The sequence below is a fragment of the Carcharhinus amblyrhynchos genome, chromosome 6 (genome assembly GCF_965287045.1).
Source record: "Carcharhinus amblyrhynchos chromosome 6, sCarAmb.v2.hapA, whole genome shotgun sequence".
Taxonomy (NCBI): Eukaryota; Metazoa; Chordata; class Chondrichthyes; order Carcharhiniformes; family Carcharhinidae; genus Carcharhinus; species Carcharhinus amblyrhynchos.
The window spans coordinates 34677071-34700442 of record NC_137329.1 but is presented as its reverse complement, the minus strand read 5'-3'; the positions used below and the strand labels follow the sequence as shown (position 1 = coordinate 34700442).

The window sequence follows — 23372 nt, the reverse complement described above, 5'->3', positions numbered from 1 at the left end:
GATTTCCTATAATTTTAATTACTTGTATATTCCATTATGTCAGTTGCATTAAGTGATACAAATTTAACATCTAGCCAACCCTACCAAAAGAATAATCTTGCCCTTTATTTGCTGTTTGTAGTGCCTTTTATGGAATTTTTGTTCACTAGGCTGATAACCAGAGATGAGGGGGTTGGACTATGAAGAGAGACTAAATAGACTGGGTCTGTACTTGTTGGAGTTTAGTAGGATGAGGGGGATCATATAGAGATGTATAAGATAATGAAAGGGATGGATAGGGTAGAGGTAGAGAGATTTTTCCTGCTTAGAAGGGATAGCAGGACTAGAGGGCACAGCCTCAAGGTAAGTGGGGGGGCACTTTAGATCGGAGTTGAGGAGGAACTTCTTCACTCAAAGGGTGGTGAATCTCTGGAATTCTCTGCCTGTTGAAGTGGTGGAGGCTACCTCGCTAAACATATTTAAGTCACGGTTAGATAGGTTTTTGACAGACAAGGGAATTAAGGGTTATGGGGAGAAAGCGGGAAAGTGGAACTGATCCACTTCAGATCAGCCATGATCTTATTGAATGGCAGAGCAGGCTCGAAGGGCTAGATGGCCTACTCCTGCTCCTATTTCTTATGTTCTTATGTTTATTAATGCTCAAGAACTTCAAGTATTGCCTTGCAGCCAACAAAATGTAAAATGCACCTTTTCTTCACATATTTGAATCTTAAAATGCTCACTTTTTTTATGTACATTGATTCCATGTGCAGTGTCAAACTCTGTACTATGCATTTAGCATTAGAATATGTGAAGAAAGAACATTGTGCCTTTCACACTGTCTTGCAACCAATGAATTACTTGAAGTTCTTGTTCAACAACTTGCATTTATGTAACAGCTTTGGGCTAATTACGAAGAGAAATCTGGCACTATGATGCAAAAGACGATATTAGGACTGATGACCAAAACAGTGGTTGAATATATTTAAGTCAAGTGTAGATAGATTTCTGATAGACAAGGGAATTAAGGGTTATGGGGGGAAAGCAGGAAAGTGGAACCGATCCACTGCAGATCAGCCATGATCTTATTGAGTGGCGGGGCAGGCTTGAAGGGCTAGATGTCCTACTCCTGCTCCTATTTCTTATGTTCTTAAGTAGATTTTGGAGAGTTTTTTAAGGGGAAAAGATGGGTTGAAACATGGGTAGAGAGTTGAATTCCAGTTTAGGGCCTTGGCAGCTGGAAGTATCATTGCTGATGGTGACACGATTAACATCTGAATGCAAGAAGTCAGAATTGGAACAGTCCAGATACCCCTTAAGGCTGGAGTGGGTTACAGTGATGAGGGCGGATGAGAAAATGGAGGAAATTGAAAACCTAATGAGGTGTGCTTGGATGGGAGTCGATGTAAGTCAGCGAGCACAGGGGTGCATGGGACTCTGAAAAGGGCAACAGTGTTTTGGAATAAGCTTTGGTTTATTGGGTATATAAATTTAATAAATTAGCTGCAAGTAAGAAAAGCAACAAAGCAATATGGTGCACTGGTATATAGTCATAGAACTGTCTATTGTTAAATGAAACATACTTTAGTACCTCTTATGTAAGATCTTGGTTTTGTGTCATTTTAGAATGCTGGCTGATCTTGAAGTTTGGAAGTGGGTTCAGGGGAGAGCTTCAAGTACTCCAGTTTATAAAACCCTAGCTACCCAAATTGGAAACCAAAGTATGTAGTTTAGGGAATCATAAACCTGGGTAACTTCAGTTGTGAACTGTAGAATAATAAGAGATTCCATTAGTTACTCGGTGACAAATTGTTTTAGTTTGCTAGGTTGGTGAGGAGCAAGGATCATAAGTTAGATGAGGGAAGAAGTTAGTTGGATGTTGGGCAATTTTTTCTAGGGAATAACTGTGCAATCTCTGCTGATTCAGTGTAAACCATTTGGAGGAGAAGTTGGAGTGGATGGAGTTGCATCATAGAAAGTAGATACTAGCTAACATGAATCATGGCCATTGTGGGCTCCTTGACTAGTTTTGCTTGCCTCGAGAGATTGGTGAATGAAATACCAGATTGTCTGTCTTTTGGTCTTTTTTTTAAAAAAATCTGGATGTTTGCCCTTCCCAGGAAAGGGGGGTGGGGGAGCCAAGGAATGGCCTAACCCAGTGCATATCAACTGTGGGACAGGCTAGGTGGATTGTCTGGTCTGATGTTCTCGTGTAGGATATTTTTGTAGTCACTTTTATCTTTTTCACATCAGTTTACTGCTCTTAAAGTTAAAGCTCCTTTCAAGTAAAAAAGACTAATTATACCTCACATTTAAATTGGCCTGTAATATTTCATACTTCCTGGGCTGACTTTCATTTTTAACTTATTACATTGACATTATCCATTATTTTAGAATTAGAACCTACAACCTGAATATGTTTTGTACCCAGTTGTGATTAATTTAACTCTGTTGTTGTTACCTTTTTTTATGTAGCAACTTGACTAGCCTTCAGTTAGACTCAGTGATGTTAGTTACTTTAAGCATCTTCATTTTGCCAGAGTTGCTTCACCATTGTACAGTTCTAGTATAATCCAGAGATGTACCTATCGCATCCTTGTGTGAATGGACCAGATGGTCATAACTATTTATACGTTTTTCTTAAATCTTCAAAACCTGGACCATTATGAATAGATCAGGCAAATCTTGTTTCAAATGGTTAAGCTGTTTTATTTTACAGCAAATCAGTTTCACTCATTTTCATCGATATAACTTGATGCAACTGGGTACACCCAGCAATGACCCTCACTTAAATTCAATTAGATAGAATTGTTGGAACAAGGAGTGTTGTATGAGGAATCACTAATATTGAACTGAAACTATCTTTCATTGTGTCTCCAATTGCTAATACAGATATCAGGTCTGAAAGCTAATCAACCCCTGTCCCACCATGAAAGCTAAATTTTAGTTCACCATTGTGGTGCAGTTGGTATACATATAATATCTCTCAAGTTCGGCTGTGACAGAAATAGTTCTGTGATATGTAACTGGTACATAGCATGTGCTGAAATTTTGATTATTTAACAGAAACCAGAATTCCCTGGCCCTTGATCCACCGTCAACAAGAACGGAGAATTTGGTGCTCAGCCAAATCTCCATTTCCTGCAACGAGACCAAAGAATCCTGAAATATTTTCCCTTGAGTTTTCAACCACCAAAACTGTAGCAGGTTTGTCCTTGGCATTTCAGGGTGTACACAACATCCATGGCAGTAACAGTCTTGCATTTGGTGTGTTCGGTGTAGGTGATAGAGACCTGAATGATATTCTCTAAGATGACTTTCAGGACTCCATGGGTTTCTTCATAGATGAGGCCTGAAATGCACTTAACGCCCCCACGCTAACCAAGCCGACGGATAGCAGGCTTAGTTATTCCCTGGATGTTATCACGGAGAACTTTCTGGTGCCATTTAGCACTGCCCTTCCCAAGACCTTTCCCACCTTTTACCTCTGCCAGACATCCCACCCTCACAGCGAGTTACTGTAAGTAAGATCAGAGAATTCTGTCCAGAATTTGCTGGAGCAGGATATCTTGCGGTGTGCGCTGAGAGTTGAATCTTTTTGTTTTCTTCAGTCTTTGCTGTGCAATAATAATTGGAGTCACAATGCTGGAAGTGCCTTCTGATAATATTGTCAAATGAGGTAGCTGGAAATTTAGCGAATGACAGGACCAACCAACTACATTTATGGATAGAAGGAAAAATAGTGAATGACAGGAAAGTAAATAGGATGAATTGAAGTCATACAAGAAATATTGAGGGGATGGGAGGGGAGGAAAAGGAAGATGCAAATTCATACTTAAAACACCTCCAGGAACGATTTACTACTTGTAGGAGCAAACTCTTATTTGTTCCCTTTATGGATCTTCAAGTGTGAGTAGCACGCTAGGCAAGACTATTAATTACACTTCTAATAGGAACCTTACAATGTTGAAAACACAGCACTAACTTTCTATGGTAATTGATATTTCTATATTTGTGATGCCAATCCAGCAATTTTGTGACACCTGAGGATAATGGCAGAACAACACATTGTTCAGCAATTTTGATTTCACAACTCAGCCACAAATTGCTTTTTGTTAATGTATACTATTATGGGCAAGTGCCAGGAATTCTTTTTCTCCCCAAAAACTCTAACTCAAAAACTCTTTTTTTCATTTACAGGACTGCATTTATAGTGAATTATCCCATGAAATGTGTTTTAGAGAGTTTAACTAGGTACACATTTGAAACCCTTTCTTTCTTTCTCTTACCTCAGTTTCTTTCTTTTTTTTTCTTCCCCCTCCTCTTTCAGAAAGTGTTATCTCATTCTAATAATTCTCTGGTTTCTCTTGGGCAAAGGAGGGTGTCTGTAAACAGATACTGTTGGCATATATTATTTTGTGACATTGTTCTATGGTACCAATTCCTGACAAACTAATGTTGCATCTGCTTATTCCGGGACAGTACACTGTGTATTTTGCATCAGATCCCTAAGAAAGAGGTGGAAGAAGAGTTTCAAGCTTTTCATCTGCCAAATAGCAATATTTTCCTTTGATGGTTTACCATCACATATGTGTAACTAAAGCTTATAATTGAATTTAACTATTTGGCTTCATGAGCGCTGCCAGCATTTTAATTAGGGCTGCTGATAATGGACAACTTGATGTTAAGTACATAAATGCTATTTAAAATAGATCTAAAGGATATTGCACTACCAGAATACATTCTCATTTGACATTCTTTTTTCACATTCCTTTTTAACTCTCCAGTTTCAAGAGGCCAGAGGAACTTTAAAATTCATCAATACAATCCAAATAATGTCTATTGTTAGAGCAAGCAAAGTACCAGATTACACTCTGGTCTTTTTTTCCCTTCACTCTTTAACTTGAAAGGGAAAACGCTTCATAATGCTCCATGGGGCAATTGTTATGAACCTCATAGCCCCATGTTCTCCTAACCAAAATTAAAACTGGGCTTTTTAACCAGATGCAGTCTACCCATATAAAAATAGTAACCCCAACATAAGACATGTTCTGAGAATTATGTATGACAGCTTATTTTTACATGGGTGATTGCACAAGAAATAGGAGCAGGAGTACGTCATTCAGCTGGTCATGCCTACTCTGCTGTCATGATGTGGAAATGCTGGTGTTGGACTGGGGTGGGCACAGTAAGAAGTCACATGCCACCAGGTTTATTTGGAATCATGCGCTTTTGGAGCCCTGCTCCTTCATCAGGTGGTTGCTGTACTCTGCTGTCAACAAGGACTATTGTAAATGTTGCTCCTCTACTAGTTCAGGTGGAATACATGACCAGAAAATCTGAATTTTCATTTATTTCTATTTTAATTTTGAAGAACATACAGATATATTGATATCCTTGTAACATTGGGCTGAGTTTTACCAGCCCTTTGGGGAGTAGCGAGGAGATGGGAAGGCAAAGTGGTGCAAGCATGTGACATGCCTGATTCCTAACTGCTGCCATGCCATTTTTGCCAGCTGTGGAAAAGGTAGCAAATGGACCGCCAGAGTCCGATTGGGATACACCCAACACCTCTCCCATCATCCATGACGCTTTCTCATGCAATTGCAGAAGGTGTAACACCTGCCCCTTTTATCTCTTCCATGCTTGCCATCTAAGACCCAAAACACTCATTCCAGATTAAGTAGCATTTCATTTGCACCTCTTCCAATTTGGTCTGTTGCATTCCCTGTTCCAAATGTGGTCTCCTCTATATCAGAGAGACCTAACGTTGGCTGGGTGATCGCTTTGCGCACAGACCGAAGGTACTCAGCAATCAGGACCCTGACCTTCCTGTTGCTTGCCATTTTAACACATGATCCTGCTCCCATGCCCACATATGTGTCCTCGCCCTGCTGCAATTTTCTAGGTGAAGCTCAATGCAAATTGGAGGAACATCATCTCATCTTCCTGCTAGGTATGCTACAGCCTTCTAGTCTCAACATCAAATTCAACAACTTCAGATGATTAGCTCTACCCCACCTCGGCCCCTTTTTTTTGTTGTTTGTTTTCAGTTCATTTCATTTCATTTTTATTTTTAACTGTTCTCTCTACCTTTTTTTTTACTCCTTCACTGCCTGTCTGTCTTTTCCTCCCCCCTCTTCCTCCCCCATTTTATCCCCCTTTTTCTCCCCATTTGTTTCCCCCCACCCCCTCCCTCCCTCCCACATCTTCATATGTCACAACTTACCCTCTGATTTCAGTTTCTCTGCCATTTGGCTGTTCACACCTTTTATTCTCTGTATGGACTGTTCTTGTCCCTTGTTTCTGTGGTTATGACTCGCCCAAGAGTATAAATATCTCCCAATTTCTATGCCTTTTAGCTTTGACAAACCATCACCTAGACTCAATCTCAGCTCTTTACTGTGCTTACAGATGCTTCCAGACCTGCTGAGGTTTTCCAGCATTTTCTCTTTTGGTTTCAAATTCCAGCATCAGTAGTAATTTCTTTTTATCCAATTGGGATACTTGAGTAACCAATTAAGGGCATTTTCCCACCTTTTTATTTGCATTTTCCTGCATGGGAAGGACTCGCTTTGGGGGGACTGCCAAGCAGCTTCTCGGAAAGCTCCTGGGGGCAGCGGTGAGAGCCTTGCTTGCCTCCTGTGAGGTGGGAATGGGCATCTCAAGGCAGCAGCATCTCCTGTCCTCTTCCCCCATTTCCTTTTACATGATTTGTCCCTCTATCCCAGATGCAGCCCAGCAATGGCCTTTGCTAGTGGTGGTTCTGCTGAGCTGCCAGGCCTCTAGTTAATTGGTTGCCACTAACAAAATGGTCCCTTGGGTCCTGCTACCCACTGAAGCAGGTTTGCATCCCCACAATCTGGTGGCGGGACCACGGTCGCCATAGTATTCCAACTATTATTTCTCCAAGGTCCTGGCTGATGCCCATTTGGTTCCTGTTCAAATTAAAAAAAAAATACATGTACGTGTTTGAATCTCTCTTATTTGCCAGAATGAACTCTGACGTGTACAGCTGGTGTCTCTTTTCTTAAAAAGCTTCTGCATCTTGCACTGTCAAGTAAATTAGCACATTCTGGAGCATGGCCAGTGGAACTGCAATTGTACACAAACTGCAAACAAATTGATCCATGGAACATACACACAAACAATTGGTTGATAAGCATAAGATTCCACCCTAATATGTTGCTGATGTTCCTTTTCCATTTGATTGCCTACCTATACTAATGTATCTGCTAATAAGGCTTGTGTTTATGTTGAATTATGGATGCTTTGGTGATTCTGCAGTTAATTTAGACTTGTACGATCTTGCCTGTTGTATAAATGCATGTGTGTACTTTGTCGTCGTCGATACAGATGTATCGTCCCCACTATGTCCTTCTGTCCATCAGTTCCAAGAGATTTTCATGTATCGAGGGTGGGTCTTTGGCTTTTAAGCAAATAACAGGAATCTCTTGTTTCTTGTAATTCTTGCCAACTCGACTCGTAGGCTTTCCTATTCCTAAGATATAGTAAATGCCCCCATATCCACACTGCACATCTATTATCTGTCTGACGAGTATTTTGCTTTAATGATTTGAATAGACATTGCTGGTTTGTCCCACAAAGACTTGCTTTTATTTTATAATACTTTTTTTTTACATTTTTCCAATTCCCCTGCTTGTATTGAAACCATGTCCTAATAACTGTGCCATGACTGGACAGTGCAGTCATTTTTAGCAGCTACATTTATTCCATTTTTAGATCCTAACCCAAAGGAGTTGGTTCCCATGATCCTCAAGTACAAGAGCAATAAACAGCTTTTTCCATCAATTATTTCCAACTGAAAGGTAACCTGAAAACAGAACTGGGTGCAATTATAAGCAGTGGTGTGCACAGAGTTTGAGAATTTGAAGGATCATGATACAGAAGGTGAGATTTCAGAATACCTGTCGCCACATTCATGAGCAGGTGAGTGCCTAGTGTAGTGGGGAAAATGGGAAGTCTCATCTGGAATTTTTTTCTGAATTTGGAAAACCTTTCCAAATAGTACTAATGGAATACAAATATTAGTTTTGAGTTGCGTAAATGTCTGATTCCTCACTGCATTGTTTTCATTTTATACCTTGGTGGGTATATTTGACTAAATATAGAGTTTTAATCTTACTTAATTGAAACTGGCAGATTTGAGTGGTAGTCTTCAAGGACATAGTGTTCTTTCGACTACGCCCTGGATACATGCCTTAACTGGAAAAACGAGAAGGGAGGTAGCAAAATTAAATTGATAGGCATGCAATAGCGTTGTTACTGTTGCTTGCAACTATTTGAAAATCTTTCATTCTTACTGCACACATTTAATCTTTTATTAAAATATTGTGGAGTTTAGTATTTTTAAATGCACACTTTTGGTTTGGTATGTTAGAAAGTCAACTCTGTACTAGGGTGACAGCTTTGTTGCAGGCTAAACACATGAACTGAACTGTGCACTGTCTAGATTCCTGCTACATTTAACCATTTGAGGTTGAATTAGCTCTATCCAGACCAGTAAATGGCTTTGTTTTAAAAAAAAGCTGATCTAAGATTTTGTTTATCCTACCTTGTCTTCCCATGTCACCAAGGAACAAGATGACTAGATTGACCCATGTGATAGAAAGCATGAGGGGATGTTGCGTAGAATTATAGCACAGAGGGCCATTTAATCAACTGGTTTAACCTGGTGTTTATACTTCACACCACCATCCTTTCACTCTAAATTTTCCCCTCACCCCATTATTCCTTTATCACGTATGCCTCAAATCTCCCTTTTAAATACAACAATGCTATACGACAGCGGGTGAATTTTTTTAAAAAAAAGTAGAGTTCCTTCTATTCAATTTGCCATTTTAGTGGCTATTATAAGTTAATAGAAATATAGAAATAAGTGTAGTATGCTGCTTCACATCCACAAAACTGAATACCCTTACAATTTAAAGATCTCTCCTCATCTTTGTTCAAGAGCCACAGCCTGCTCAATTTTTAAAAAATCTGCATTGTATCAATTCTAATAACATCCATCTAAATCTTTTCAATGTCTGCCTGCGCCATCTTTGCTGTTGAGATGAAGGTCAAACAGTGCAGTTTCAGTGGGTATAAAATCTACTTGGGTCATGAAAAGCACTATGCCAGAATTGATGGGAAGGTTTTCCAGTTTCTGAATTCAAAATGCGAGTCGGTCTTCCTCTCTAAGAGAAACGCTCGACGGATCAACTGGACTGTCTTGTACATGCTCAAGCACAAAAAAGGCAGTCTGAAGAGATTCAGAAGAAGTGCTTCCATTGTGCAGTGCAGTTCTAACAGGCTTTACTGGTGCCTCTCTTGCTGAGGTTATGGCTAAGAGGAATCAGAAGCCTGAGGGCGCAAGGCTAAACGTGAACAAGCAATCAGGGCTGCCAAGGAGGCTAAGAATGCCAAAGCTGCAACAAATAAAGCCAGTGCAGCTAAAGCTAAAGCTACTCAGAAAACAGCATCCAGACCGAAGTTTGCCTAGCCAATGAAGTTTTGGGCTCCAAGTGTTGGTGGAAAATGCTAAACATTGTTAACTGTAAAATAAAGATCAACAGTGTTTGCTCTCCGTTTAGTAAAATGGACATCTGAACTGCACACCGTACTTGTGTAGTATTGCCAAACCGAAAGTGACTGAGGCATAATTTATGACATTTATTTCCGTGTGATTTCTTACTTGGAAATTTGTTCACTCTTCATTTTTGGTTGCATCTCCATGTGTGGAGAAATATTTTGAGAGCTGTTTTGGCTTGTAGTTTGATTTTCTAAACTGGGGTGATGTTGGACAGTTGTAAAATGGAGGGTTCTAAAATGTTCTGTTTCAGGGGAAGATTCATTCAAAAATAGTGGAAGCCACAATTAGTCCAAAAATGATTTGAAATATTGCAGGGTTTTGAGGAGGAAGTTTTTTTTTATTCCTTCATGGATGTGGGTATTGTTTTTTAACTGTGAATCCAGTGAGTTTTCTCCCAAGCCTCATTCTGCACTATTGGTTGAGTGTCCAGATGTCCATTATAGAGTGCTGAATCAATTACATCCCAGGGAATACATTGCACAATTGACAGAAGATCAGAGAACCAGAGCTGTCAATCAAGCAATGCTTATTTACAGAAGACAAAGATGTTTCAAGTGCTTGCTGTTTCTGCTATTGATAGCTTAAATATTTGGATGATTGCACTTATTGAACTGACTTTTTAAAATATTTTGTAACACCCTGTTGTCACTACAGAGTTTGGCTCTATACAGAGTGCAAGTATCATCTTATGGAGGATATGAGGGCCATGGGAGAGGGCGAGGGGATAATTGGAGGGTCATAGCTTGCCATGGAAGGTGGACCGAAGACTTGAGTTGAAATGGATAGAGCGTGGGGAGCAGGCAGAGTGAAGGGTGAGATGGAGTAAGAGCTTGAGGGCCAGACTGTCTCAGTTGTAGTAAAACCAAAGTCCCAAAGCATTTGGCAGCCTAAGCAACCTGCTTTTTAAAAATCCATTCACAGGACATGGGCAGCCTTGTTGGCTGGCCAACATTTATTATCCATTCCTAGTCACCGAGTGGCTTGCTAGGATACTTCAGAGGGCAGCTCAGAGTCAACCACACTGCTGTGGCTCTGGAATCACACATGGGCCAGACCCGGTAAGGACGGCAGATTTCCTTCCCTAAAGGACATTTAGTGAACCAGATGGATTTTTCCAACAATTCACAATGGTTTCATGGTCATCAGTAGATTCTGAATTCCAGATATTTGAGTGAATTCACGTTCCACGTAGGATTTGAACCTGGGTCCCTAGAACATTAGCTGAGCTTCTGGATTAATAATCCAGCAATACTACCACCAGGCCACTGCATGCAGCAGCCCCTGTGGCTGACTTCCAACTTCTCTGGGAGAGGCTAGGCTTCACAGTACTTCTCCTGAGGCAAGTGTGCTAAACCAAGCTACCCACCTCGATGGAAAATATAGCCCCTGATGTCAGCCAAAATCTGAGTATTTCCTCTGGAAATTTTTCAGTTTCTTGCTCCCTAAATCACAGGGTTCAGCAATCAAGTGTATTTACGTGGATAAACAATTACTATAATCAAACACTGATCAATCTAGTCATTGAACGCAACCCATGTGGTTTCCTTCAGGCTTGGCTGATGCCAGGAGGCTAAGCAGACTTGAGCTGTCATTGGCTCTGAACTCCCCCGGCATTAAAATAGTGGCAGAAAAGACTTGTTTGAATTGTTCCAGGGACATGAGACTTCAATTGCAAGGATCGATTGGAGAAGTTGGGGCTCTTCTCCTTAGACTGGAAGGCTGAAAGGAGATTGTTAGAGCTGCTCAAGATCAAGCAGGTAGAAGGAAACCTCCTTGGGTGAATAGTCAAGAAGCTGAGGACAACAATTTTAAGGTGAATCGCAAAAAAAAACTAAAGGTGACATGAGAAATTTTTTAATGCAGTGAGTATGTAGGATCTAGAATGAACTGCCTGAGTGTTGTGGAGGCAGATAGAATTATAGCTTTCAGAAGAGCATGGTTATCTGAAATGAATGTTTACAGGGCCAAGGAGAAAAGGCAGGATGTTTGGATCAACTGAGTTGCACTTGCAGGAAGCTGGCACAATGGCCTCCTACACTATAACCATTTTATTATTCTTTTCATCAGGACCTTCATTGTCGACCCATAACTTTGGATGGGATTTTTCCTGCTGACCTCTGAAATCCTCTGTCAGCATCAAATGAGGGTCAGGTGCCTACACTAGCTGAATTTGAGCTGCAGCAGTGGCTCCATTTGTGGGAATTTGGAGGCCAGCTGGAAAATCATGTGCCCCCTCCCCGCATTCCTCTACTTGGAAAATGGCTGGATGGTGTGGCTGAACCAGGGAACTGAATGCAGGCAAATATGGCTATTTTTAGCTCTCGGGCCTAAAAATCTGGTCACTTAACTCTTCTTTCTCTCTTGACGAATGTTGTCAGAGCTGCTTGGTATTTCCAGCATTTCCTGTTTTCATTTGATTTCCAACAGCTATGATTTTTTTTAACATCAAAACTTTAATATAAAATGCAGTATATATGAATGTTATTTAGTTAAAAATTTTTAAAAACTCTGAAAGTACAAGTTTCCTATGATGGAATTGCTTATGTTTGCAATATCATACAAATGATTGGGTAAGAACAGATGAGGGAGAGCATTGGATGTCTCCTAGATAATTCATCAATAAAAAAATCTTTTTGTCACCAGCCTTTATTTGTCACCACATGATCTACTTGTGTCTCAAGTAAATTTTGAAGGTATTTGCCTGCACAACCCAAGCCACAATGGTATTCCAGTATTAGAAATTATTTGCATTATTATCTCCTGACATATATCCTAGAAGCACTTGCATTTACAGTGAATTTTGAGAATAAACTATCAGTCTTGAAACTAATTGTTGGTATGGAAATTCTTGCATTGTGGTATAATATCTCTTCTATTGTAAAGCAGTTCAGTGCCCCATACTTCACTGTCAAACCACAGGTATACAATATGTAAGCCACATGTTCACTCACTTAGGTTACTCTATTGTCCTATGTGTGATTTATAATGCAGTTTATACCATTCCATGAGCAACGTCACTTGCGATTCACTTTAAAAGTGTCAAACTTCTGTATACCTTAATGAATAAAACAAGATATTGATTTTGTGTTAGGAAAGAAAATTGCAGCTCTTGTTGAATATTTGGGGATACTAACGAAGAATGGTGGACCTTCAACCAGCTGATTGAAAGATTTCCCATTGTTGACGCAATTCAGCAAAGACAGCTTCAGTTGTATGACGTACAGCTTGTCTGTGGTTTGTGTAGGGTAGGGAACTCTAACAGTGCAAGAGTTGTGATGTGACTGGTATCAAAATATAAGTGGTACATTTTTAATTTCTGTTATGGATGTTTTTGTCTGCCTAAATCAAAATTAATTTAAAGTTTGTTTATTAGTGTCACAAATAGGCTTACATTAACATCACAATGAAATTACTGTGAAAATCCAATAGTCATCACACTCCGGTGCTTGTTCAGGTACATTGAGGGAGAACTTAATATGGCCAATGCACCTCACCAGCACATCTTTCGGATTGTGGGAGGAAACTGGACACCTGGAGGAAACCCATGCAGACTCTGGGAGAACATGCAAACTCCACACAGTGACCCAAGTTGGGAATCAAACTCAGGTCTCTGGTGCTGACAGACTGCAGTGCTGGCCACCATGCCACCCATTAGTTGGATGTTTAAAGTGCTATTTCTGAAATTTAATAAAATTGACCTTTTTAAAGCTGATTCCATGGGTAAAGCCTGCCAAAATACAGAAAATTGTAGTACATTGAAATATTTGCTTTGTTCTACAGATCTTTTCTTCATGCACTTCATTATATGTTTGTTGTAATGAATTGAACAGGGATTGATCCTCTCTAATGATATTCCTTTTAAAGGAAATGGGTTTGGTGTGGATATGCTTTTGGGAAGGGGATTTTTGGTTAGTGAATTAAAATGTATGAGAAGTGCTACTGAACATTTGGGGTGAACAGTTTTATAGGATTTATGTAGTGGGAAATGTGGGAACTGAACAGTTGGGGTGAGAAGTGTGATTTGGAATTGATAGCTGAGGTAGGGTGAGATGTACAGTAGTCTGGGCTCTGTTTGAATTTCTCAGTGATGTAAATGTCAGTTTAAAAATTGATCACCAAAACAAAAATTTAGATAGAAGATGCTGGGAGGGTGCATGTGCAGTGTTAATAGAATGGATGTAGTTGTGTAATTGCTTTTTGAATGCGTTCTGTCCTTTTTGGTTGAGAGAACATTAGAAAGTCAGATGAGAAAAGAAGTAACTGTTGAAATGAACGGTGGAGTACGTGAAGTGAATTGTAGGAGATGCATGCAGCTGGTATGATATCTACTGATCTGCAGAGTGGACGATGGTGCATTTACTGTTGATTTTGAATGAGTGAAGCCTACTGTAATTTCCAGCAGGGATTTGGACTATGTTTGTGTCAGTCACTTCTTCTTAAGATGTTTTGCTGAAATATCGGTTTTCGCTCGGGATTTGGATGTTTTTCCCTGTGGACTTTAGAATTTCTTTGCAGGTGATGGTGTGTGGGTTGTTGTGGCCATATCTGTTTGAAGATTTTCAGATCCTATAGTAATTCCTGTTCAATAATAAGTAACAACTGCAATATTTATTTGCATTATAACTGTAATACAGAGGCTTTCAGGCTCATGGCTACCAGTAGGTTTCTGAGAAGGTTCTGGAACTAAATCCTGATTCCCTGCTCCCTGATTTGGTTCTCTGTGTAATGTGGCACTTGCTTGCCAATGGATCCATAAAAGAGACAATCACCACCATAGATTCTAACTGGAATTTGTACCGGGTGCTCCGAGACTGAAATCTAGTGAACAACTGGATACAGATATGAATATAGGCTTTTAAAAGGAGACAGTGGGTCTCCCATGGATCTCAGCAGCCATTCACACCACGCTCCTGCTGCAGTGAGATCGGAGAATTTGGTGCCCAAGCAAATGTTGGTTCACAGCAGTGGGATGGGAAAATCCCGCTGATGTGCATGGCTGTAACATTCCAGCCAGTATGTCTTAAACCTACATTCTGGTGAGAGACCTCCTTGTCCCATCTATAACTAATGAAGAAAGCTGACAACATTAGAAAAAGTGTATTTTCTTTGAAGATTAGTTGTAGGTCTAAAGATTGTACAGAATTTAAAAACACATGGTAAGAATTTTTACAAGTATTTAAACTGTAATTCTTTAATTACTGGCAGCATTGGTGAGCAAAAATGGGGAGTTAATAATGGAAAATGGTAGAACCATTGAACAGATTAGACAAGTAGCTCCTCTCTATTCAAGAAGGGAGGAAAACAGAAGAAATCAAACCAAAGGCCACTTGGCCTAACGTCTGTCATGGAGAGAATGCTAGACCCTATTATTAGAGTTAATAGCAGGGCACTAAAAGATCTTAATGCAAGCAGGCAAAATCAGCATTGTTTTGTGAAGGGGAAGTTGTGTTTGACTAATTTATCAGAGCACTTTGAGGAAGTAACAGAGCAACGTGGATAAAGGGGAATCTCCTAGATGTGGTGTATTTGGTTTCAAAACACATTCAGTAAGGTACCTTAACAAAAATTACGACACAACATAAGAGCTCGTGGTGTAGGGGGCAACATATTAATGTGTAGAGGATGGGTTACCTAACAGGGAGTGGAAAGTAAGGATAAATGTGCCATTTTTAGATTGGCATGCTATAACTTGTGGAGTACACAGGTATCAGTTCTGGAGCCTCCACTATTTACAACCTATATCAAATGACCTGCATGAAGGAATGGCATTTGCTGATGACACAAAGATAGTTAGGAGAGTAGGTTGTGAAGAGGATGTGAAATTGTAAGGGCACAGAAGGGTCTCAAGTGACTGGGCAAAAAAATTGGCAAGTTGAAGTGTAGTGTGAACGTGTCCACTTTTGCAGGAAGAAGAGAAAAGTAGCATACTTTCTAAAAGGGGAGAGAGAGATTGCAGAATTTTACAGCGGGATCTAGGTGTCCTAGTATATGAATCCTTGCCAATCCCTGACACTAAAGCCTAAATCAACCTAACCCACACATCTTTGGACTGTGGGAGGAAACCAGAGCACCCAGAGGAAACCTATGCAGACACTGAGAATGTGCAAACACTGCACAGGCAGTGACCTTGCCCTTTTCTGCCCAGGCTCTACCCATGAGATCATAACTAGGAACAGGAGTAGGCAATTCAGCCTCTTGAGCTTACTCTGCCATTTAGCATGACCATGGCTGATCTTATCACAGCCTCAACTCCACTTTCCTGTCCGTTCTCCATAACTCTTCAACCCATTGAGTAAATGAGATAGACAGATTTTTACTTAAGTGTCCTGACATCCACCACGCTCTAGGATAGTGAATTCCATAGAATCATGACCCTTTTGAGAAAAATTATTTCTCCTCATTTCTGCTTTGAATCTGCTACCCCTTACCCTAAAACAATATCATCTCATTCTAGATTATCCCACAAGAAAAAACATCCTCTTTACGTTTACTCCGTCAATCTCCATCTTTTATACTTCAATGAGATCTCACCTCCTTTTTCTAAACTCCCAGGGAGTATAAGTCTAAACTGCTCAACTTATCTTCCATTACTCTGGAATCAGTCTAATGGACCTTGTCCGAACTGCCTCCAATACAATTATATCTCCCCTTAAGGGGACAAAACTGTGCACAGTACTTCAGGTGTGGTCTCATTAATGCCTTGTACAGTTGCAATAATGCTTTGACTTTGATAACTCTACCCTTCCTTTCTTTAGCTCTGATCATCACGTCATCTCAAAATTATGGAATGGTTGCAGCACAGAAGGAGGCCACTTAATGTTCCACTTCCTGCTAAAAGAGCAATTTAACTCTTAGTACTTCCCTATCCTTTTCCTACAACCAGACATTTTTTTTCCTCTTCAGATGCTAATCTAATTCCCTTTCCAAAGTCACTAATGAATTTCCCACCACCTCCCTCTTGAGGCAGCAGTGCATTCCAGTTCGTGTACACTTGCTGCATGAAAAATGCCTTTCTCGTTTTGGCTGAAGAGTCAGCAGCAATCACCTTGGTGTCCTTGGCCCATGATCCTTCAGCCAATGGGAACAGTTTTTTTATCTACTGTCTAGAATCCACAAAATTTTAGATACCTCAATCAAATCTTCTCTTGATCTTTTCACCCAAGGAAAACTGTCCCACATTCTCTGATCTACCTTCATCACCTGAAGTCAATTGTAATGGCTTTAATAAGTTGGACCTGTTTAAGGTATGAGCTCCATGATTGAGGAAGTTAAAGCTGTCCAATCCTGGAGCCTTACTGAGGTATATAACATGGGGTGGCTGAGTTACTGGCACTCAGGTGTATACTATGTACTAGATGGTACCTTCTGATTATTACTAACAATTGTAAATGAATCTGGATTTTGTGAAGGGACACTGGTCTCTTGGGAGTTGCTTCAGTGGCAGTGAGATAAATCGCAATTCTGAAGTAACTTGCTCACAACAGTTGGCCTAAGTTGGGGTAAGCTATTTTTGTGCATCATACCTTTATTTGAAAGACTAGACTCATCCAACCCTGCCACTGAGGACTGGACCCAATATATGGAACACATGCATTACTTTTTTTCCCCTGACTGCCTTTTTGGGCTTCAGCATTTTGTGTCTGAGTTTAACTTTCCCTGAGGTTCCAGATACTTAAAGCTTTGAAGAATGACTGAACTTTATGACCCTGAAGCCACCTCTGATTCTGAGACACTAAGTTTTGCTCTGCAACCCAAGAGCCAAAGGAATCAGTTACAGTTAGTTTTCCTAACTAGGCTAAGATGACTGGCAGAAGCATGTGACTGTAATTTAACCTTAACAAGATGCTTTTGGTCATGTGGTATTCAGGCTTAATATTGTAGCTATTTAACAATGCCTATTAATTGAAGCTAAACGTGACTTCAAATTGGTGCCACAGCTGGCCTTAGCTTTGGAAAATGCTGCAAGTGGAACATAGGAATTGCAAAGTATTGCAATGGAATTGGACACGCTGGCCAGTTTGACTGAGTTTGGGGATCACCACCCAATCACAGGCTTGGGTAGCCTCACTCAGGAACCATCCAGTTACATGTAACATCAGGTCTGCCCACAGGATAACCACAAAGCAAAGTGAAACAGTGACCAAACAATCAAGTCTCTTCAGAATCCCACCCAGTGGTACATTGTATTTACTGTCACTATGCAGAGTCAAGATGCCAAAGGAGCTGTAGAATATATATACTGGCCTATGGGTCATTTCCAGGAAAGGCCCATCTTCATCTGATTTAGAACAATTAAATTGCATAATATCCAAATTAGTACCAGATATCCATTGGATCCAATGCAGGATGATATGGGTGCAGCTGTATCAGTGGGTGGAGAATCAGTGTTCTATAAAAATTCGCTGTGGATTCTGACCTTTAACTTTAATCAAGACTTTGGCAAGATTGAGAACCTATACAGGGGAACCTTTGAATTCTGGGTACAACCTCTGTCACTGCCTCTTATGACTAGATTTAGTTACCATTTTTGTAGTGGAGGGTTTGAGTCAAAGCCTAATGGGGTGAAATTGGTTGCAAGAAATCCACCTAGATTGGCTTAGCATCTTTCAACTAGAGAATGGTTGCCTCAGTGAAGTCCTGCTTAAATATCCTGAAGTTTTCCTGGAAGGCCTAGGGACTAGAAATTAAGGCAACCTTGCATATTGACCAGGAAGTGACTGAGCAATTTTGCAATGCCTGTCCAGTACCATTTGCCTTGCTGGAAAAAGTCACAACTGAAATTCAGACTAGAGCCTGAAGGAATCATCAAACCAGTCCAAATTGTGGAATGAGCAGCACCGGTTTTACCAATTTTTGAAGGTAGATGAATCAGCCTGCCTTTGGGGATTTTAAACAAATGGTAAACCAATTTTTCACAGCTGGATAAATACCCAATGCCTTGAGCCCTTGTATGCAAAGTTGGCAGAGTTAACACTTGTGTTTGAAATGTGAGGGTCACATGTACGTACGTATTTGTATAGCTAGACAAGAATTCCCAAAAATATTCAACAATTCATACTCAAAAGACCTTAGTCATCTTGTACAATTTTCCAGTGAACAATGGAGAATATCTTACAAGGTCTACCTCAGAAGGCTATTTATTTGGATGACATCCTCGTAAACAGAAAAATGAATATGGAACACCTAGAGAACCTTCAGAAGTTGTAGTTGATTTTCCAAGGCAGGTGTGTGTCTAAGAAAGGAAAAATGTGTATTCCAGATCCCCCAAGTGACCTTTCTAGGCTACAGAGTAGACAGACTTCTACGTCCTTTAGAAGACAAGGTGCAGGTCCCGGCTTCCGTGCCTATCCAGGAGCTAAGGTAATTTATGGGGTCAGTAACTGGTTACTGAAAATTTATACCCCAACCTTGCCTCTATCCTGGCTGTATTACATCAACTACTGAAATAGGATCAGCCTTGAGAGTGGGCTTTCTCTCAATCCGTGGCTTTCCTTGTTGAACACTCTAGCACGTTACAGTCCCAGGAAAATCTGCTGCTGACCTGCGATGTGGAGTTGGTCGTGATGTTCAGAGTTAAGAAATTCCACCAGTACCTAATAATATATTTAAAGTTTCGTCATGACCTCCTTGCTTTTGCTCATCAGATGAGGAGGATTGCAACAGACACTTCCAGATGCTGAAAAATGCCCTCCATAAGAACAGGATATGGCACTTGATGACTTGAATGACAATTCCGATGCACCACAGCGAAAATTCGCACCAGCCTCCAGAAGACAAACACGGGACACGGTGGACAGAGTACGCTTCATCGTCCAGTATTTCCCCGCAGCGGAGAAGCTATGACGACATCACTAGAGCCTTCAACATGTCATTGATGACAAACATTTCGCCAAGGCCATCCCCACACTCCCACTTCTTGCCTTCAAACAACCGCACAACCTCAAACAAACCATTGTCCGCAGCAAACTACCCAGCCTTCAGGAGAACAGTAACCCCAACACGACACAACTCTGCCAAAGCAACCTCTGCAAGCTGTGCCGGATCATCGACACCACAAATGCCATCATCTTGTGAGGAACACCATCCACTAGGTACATACTCTTGCAACTCGGCCAATGTTGTCTGCCTGATATGCTTCAGGAAAGGATGTCCCAAGGCATGGTACATTGGGGAGACCATGTAGATGCTACAACAGCGGATTAATGAATACTACTCGACAGTCACCAGGCAAGAGTGTTCTCTTCCTGTTGGAACATTTCAGTGGTCACAGGCATTCGGCCTCTGATCTTTGGGTAAACATTTTCCAAGGCGGCCTTCACAACACTCAGTGCAGAGTCATTGAGCAGAGGCTGATAGCCAATTCCGCACACATGAGGACAACCTCAAGTGGCCTCCTAAGTTCATGTCACACTATCTGTAATCCCCATGACTTGCCTGGGCTTGCAAAATCTCACTATCTGCCCTGTCTAGAGATAATACATATATCTCTTTTTTTTTAACCTGTGCTTAACACTCTCTCTACTCACGTCTGCACCTTTTTTAAGACTTGGTTCCCTGTAAAGATTTGCATTCCAACCACTATTTTGTAAATAGAATTTGTCTTTATATGCACTGTTTGAATAGAACTCCCGTTCACCTGACGAAAGAGCAGCCAGCCTTCTGAAAGCTGGTGGCTTTTGCTACCAAATAAACCTGTTGGACTTTAACCTGGTGTTGTGAAACTTCTTGCTATGTTCACCCCAGTCCAACGCCGGCATCTCCACACAGTGTTAGTCAGCCAACCTTGTATCATGTTACCACTGTTATGTTTATTCCATATACTTCAACTTTGCTAGCAAATATATTATGCAGCACTTATCTTCCAAAAAATCATTTCATGTATACCTGATCAATCACATTACCCTCATTGTGTTTTTTTTTTGAACCAGTTACAATCAAGTTAGTTAAAAGTGATTTGCTTTTAACAGATCCATACTGTCATCTGTGTGCCTTTATCCTTCCTCAGTTCAGCTGCTTCCCCAGTGGTTGCAGCTGGGGTGCTGGAAACCTGCTAACCTTTACTTAAGATTTCGGATGGCATTGAAGAGTAACCCTGAACAGCTCTAGACCTAGATGGCCTGCTTCATACTATTGTAATCATCTGAGCTGGGTTGGCTATCTGATGGGCACTAGCAGAGTGGTAAGTGTTGCATTCTGAGAGGGGATAGCTAGCTGATACCATCCAATAAGGATTCAAATGTCCTTTATTAAATGGATGGGCACATCACAATTCTTTTGTAGGTGTACATACACATTAGAGTGCAGGTTCTTTAGGTGCAAATCACTGCCTTGGTGCTCAACCTAACCTACAGGGATAGCTTCTCCACTATGGACCCTGTGCAAAATATGGCAGCAATGATTCTATCAGCATAGCAACAAATGGGAGGGAGATCATGCTGCTCACGTCATCCAAAATCTCGTGGGATTTTCATATATGGATGTGGGTGATGACATGTGGAACAAATTGTGGTTGACTGAATTGTGTAGCTTGTAGCCTGTCTGATGTTGGCCATGGAGGCAGAACTTGGAACTCCAGCTTTACTTTCTAATTACTTTTATAACATGTCTGGAAATCAGAAGTGTCATAAATATTAAGGCAGGGAATTTGCCAGACTGATATATTTAACTAACAGTTATAAGAGACAAATGAACAAGTGCTAAGAAGCAGATTCTAAATCACTTCACTCTTGCTAGCATTTGTGCAGATCTACTCCTTTCAAAAGGAAAAGCTATTGCTTTGAGTTCTGCCTATTTGATCCTTTAATTTTACAAACAATGTTGATTTTAATGTATTTGAGAACTTTAAGAAATGCTAGAATTTTTTAAATATACAAGTCCAAAAATGGAATTTATCACTGAAGAATAACTAATGATACTAAAAATCATTTTAGGCATTCAGTTACATTGGAAACATTGGAGCCAGAGTATATTGGCCCCTAAAGCATGCTCCGCTATTTGACTAGATAAGTGGCCGATCTTCTACCTCAAAATGCCAGTTTCCCACACCAGTCCCAGATCCCTAAATATCTTTTTAATATTTAGAAATCTATTGATCCCTATCTTGAATATACCCCACAGCCTTCTGGGTAGACCATTCCAAAAATTCACTATCCTCCTGAGTGAAGAAATTCCTCCTTATCTCAGTCTTACTGGCATATCTCTTATTCTGAAAATGTGTCTCTTAGTTCTAGAACTTTGAACCAGGTAGATGCAAAACCTCCCTTTTTCACCCATCTTGCTGAGGGCTGTAAGAATTTTGTTTCAATTAAATCATATCCCATTCTTAACTCTAGAGAATGCAGGCCCGTTCCCAATATACCATCATCCCAGGAATCAGTCTGGTGACCCTTCGTTTATTCCATCTATAGCAATTATATCCATCCTTTTGTTAAGGAGACCAAAATTGTACACCATACTCTGGATATGTATTGCCAAGGATCCATAATATTGGAAATCTTATTTAATCTTGTTCTCAAATCTTTTTGCAATAAAGGCTTTGCTAATTGCTTTCTGCACTTTCATGTTAACTTTCATTGACTTATGAACAAGGATATTCGGGGTCCTTTTGGGCACAAACACTTCACTTTCTCACTGGTAGGAAAGAGTAATTCTCGAGCAAAGTTGTTAACTTCACATTCTTCTATATTATGTTCCACCTGCCATGTTCTTGTCCACTCTCCTTAACCTGTTTAAATCCCCTTGAACTTCTTTGCATTCTTCTCATAGCTCTTGTTCCCACCTTGTTTTATACCATCAGCAACCTTGAAAACATTATGTTGGTCCTCAAGTCTAACTCATTGATAAAGTTTCACCCAAGCACACTCATAGACCCTTGCAGTACTCTATTAGTCACAACTACACAACGGAGAATATCCAATTTATTCCTACATTGTCAATTATTCAATTCTCAATCCAAGCGGACATGGTACTCCAATCCATGTGTTCTAATTTTGCTTCTTAATCTCCTATGTAGGACCTTACTGAAAAGCCTTCTAAAAATCTGTTGTTTTTTCTCTTATCTAACCTGCGTGTTACATTCTCAAAAATAGCTCATCAAACGAGATTTCCCTTTCACAAATCTATGTTAACTCTCCCCAATTAGTTCATTATTTTCTAACTATTCAGTCATTGCATCCTTTTATAGCAGATTCTAGCATTTTGTGTACTGTTGATGTCAAGCTATCAAAAGGTGGTAGTTCCCTGTTTTGTCTATCCCTTTAGTATTTGAACATAAGAACATAAATAGGAGCAGGAGTAGGCCATCTAGCCCTTCGAGCCTGCCCCGCCATTCAATAAGATCATGGCTGATCTGTCGTGGCTCAGTTCCACATTCCCGCCCTCTCCCCATAACCCTTAATCCCCTCTCTTATCAAAAACCCATCAACCCGCGTCTTAAAAATATTTAGCGAGGCAGCCTCCACCACCTCAACGGGCAGAGAATTCCAGAGATTCACCACCCTTTGAGTGAAGAAGTTCCTCCTCAACTCTGTTCTAAACCGCCCCCCTTTATCTTGAGGCTGTGCCCCATAGTCCTACTGTCCTTTCTGAGCGGGAAGAGTCTCCCCACCTCTATCCTATCCATCCCATTCATCATCTTATATGTCTCAGTGAGATCTCCCCTCATTCTTCTAAACTCTAACGAGTACAAGCCTAGTTTATTCAGCCTCTCCTCATAGCTCAACCCCCTCAACTCCGGTATCAGCCTAGTAAACCTCCTCTGCACTCCCTCCAAGGCCAAAATATCCTTGCGTAAGTACGG

General features: G+C 40.5%; 1 protein-coding gene and 1 pseudogene across 4 annotated transcripts in view; both read left to right on the top strand.

Moving 5' to 3' along the window:
* The window catches only part of trim66 (tripartite motif containing 66), a 210952-nt gene that overhangs the window by 21690 nt on the left and 165890 nt on the right, over positions 1 to 23372 (top strand). The gene's annotated exons all lie outside the window — the stretch shown is intronic.
* Positions 9056 to 9526, top strand: LOC145343648 (large ribosomal subunit protein eL24 pseudogene; annotated as a pseudogene).